We start from the raw sequence: 2,536 nt of genomic DNA on the forward strand, positions 1-2,536 counted from the left end.
ATAACAAACTTTGGTGTTTTTTTCCCAGAAGGGTTTCCACGTTAAACCTTTATGTCTCATGTGTTTGTTGCTCATGATATGTATGCTTGTATTGGTTGATATGACTGCTGTTATGGTTTGTTAATGGTTGCTATCACATAATAGATGCAAAATTTGAATGAGTAAATATAAATTGGCATAAAAGTTAAAATTATCCTTAATATTGATTCACCTCCCCCTTAGTATTAACATTGTTTCCAACAAAGACAATGTGCCAAGAACCGTTCTTAGCTATGCCATACTTCAAAAAATCCTTTATTGTGGAATGTGATGCCTCAGGAAATGGAATTGGTGTTGTTTTAATGCAAGAATTAAGACCCATTACTTCTGAAAGTCATACAATCAAAGGAAAGTATTTACGCAAAAAAAATTATGAGAAGGAAATGTTTGGAATATTACATGCACTAAAGAAATGATGACCTTACCTAATGGGAAGACGCTTCAAGGTAAAAACAAATCATGATAGTATTAAATAATTTTTGGAACAAAGATTATCTTCAGAAGAGTTGTAAAAATGGATCACAAAGATGTTGGGTTATGAATTTGAAATCATCTACAAAAAATGGAAGAAAATTGTTGTTACAGATGAACTCTCAAGAAAGGATGATGATGTGGAAGCATTTTTTTGTGTAATTTTTATTATCCAAACTGGTTGGATAACCGAAGAAAGGGATGAATGGAAGAATGACGAAGAGGTGTACACACTCATTCAAAATTTGCAACAAGATCCCAGTACATCTGATATATTTACCTAGAAAAATGATTCATTATGGTACAAATATCACTTATATCTTTGTAAGAATTCGCAACTCAAATAAAAGATTCATTTGGAATTACACACCTCCTCGTTAGGAGGGGACTTAGGATTTTTAAAAACTTACCATAGGGTCAAGATGGAAGTTTTTTGGGATGGCCTTAAATCTGATATTCATAAGTTTGTGGCAGAATATTTAGTTTTCCAACAAAATAAAGTTGAGACCATTAATACCTTAGGTCTGTTACAACCTTTAGCCTTTCCAATCATTGTTGGAGGACATCTCAATTTATTTTATCAAAGGTTTATCCAAGTCTGAAGGAAAGAGTGTCATCATGGTGGTAGTTGATAGACTTACCAAGTATGCACAATTTTGCGCATTATCTCATCCTTTTAAAGCCAGTGCAGTTGATATTGCATTTATGGAAACAATTCAAAAGCTACATGAAAACCCAAAGATTATTGTAAGTGACATAGGTCCCATTTTCACTGGAAATTTTTGGATGGAATTACTTTCTTTCCTTGGTACCCAATTAGCTCATATCTCATCTTATCATCCTCAATTTGACAGCCAAACTGAGATAGTGAACAAATATTTGGAAGGATATATTTGTTTCTTTGTATCTAGTAAAAAACACAATGGGTCAAGTAGTTACCTCTAGATGAATGGTGGTATAACAATTCCTTCCATACTATAGAAAAAATGACCCCATTTATTGAACTTTATGGATATCATCCACCATCCATGACATCATAGTTAAGAGAAAATTCTAAGGTTCAGGTAGTGGAAGATCACATTGAGCATCAACAAGTTCTCCAACTCCTAAAGGATAACCTCACTCTAGCATAGAATGGAAGGGAACAACAGGAAAATTAGAAACAATGTAAACTTTGAAACGGGAACTGATACGATCTTTTTCAATGGAAATGTAATTTCTTCATTTTTGTAGGAAGATGCTAGTGTTGTACCTACTTATCAAGCACAAAATAAATAATGAAGTAAATTAGTATAATGACATATAAATTAAGAAAGAAGATATTTAAATTCAATTCTATATAATAAAACTTACCTGAGCCAGAAAATAAATCCAAAACCCAATCTCCTTCATTTGAACATAAGTATATAAGATAGTTAAACAATAACTGTGGTTTTTGATAAATGTTAACTATCTCTCCTTTTTCTTTTTTATCTTAATATGTTAGTTCTTTCACAACAACATCATAAAATAGTACTTGGCTATGACTCTTTCCATCTATCCGATTAAAAAGCATAGACATATAACTATCATCTTTTGACCAACTATAGTATATGGATGAACTCATAATCATTTATAATTGGTTGATTTTCATGGTTAAGAAGATTTAACTTTTTCCTGTAACATGAAATAGTAAAAGGTCAATTAACTTGTACATAAATGAATTTTTTAACATTAATCAAGCATACATTTTGAACGTCTTACCTTGTAATCTACATCCTTGAGATTTTTTCCCCTTGAAGCTTGACAATAACATTACCAATTGTGTGTTTGAATGAAATGTCACAGATCTCCATAATGGTGATGATGTGACTTCTACAAATCCTGCAACCACTTTACTAATAGCTTGATAAGTATAAGGGTCATTATCATAGTCAATGTTTGGGATATTGAAACCATGGTGAATATCTGCAATAACTATGGAATAATCCCGTTTAGGTATGTGTTTAGCAATGTCTTCACAATCACCTTGTATTACTTGATATTG

Source organism: Pinus tabuliformis, chromosome 1_1 (assembly GCF_031772625.1).
Source record: "Pinus tabuliformis cultivar Carrire ecotype Pingquan chromosome 1_1, CPIR1, whole genome shotgun sequence".
In the NCBI taxonomy this organism is placed as follows: Eukaryota; Viridiplantae; Streptophyta; class Pinopsida; order Pinales; family Pinaceae; genus Pinus; species Pinus tabuliformis.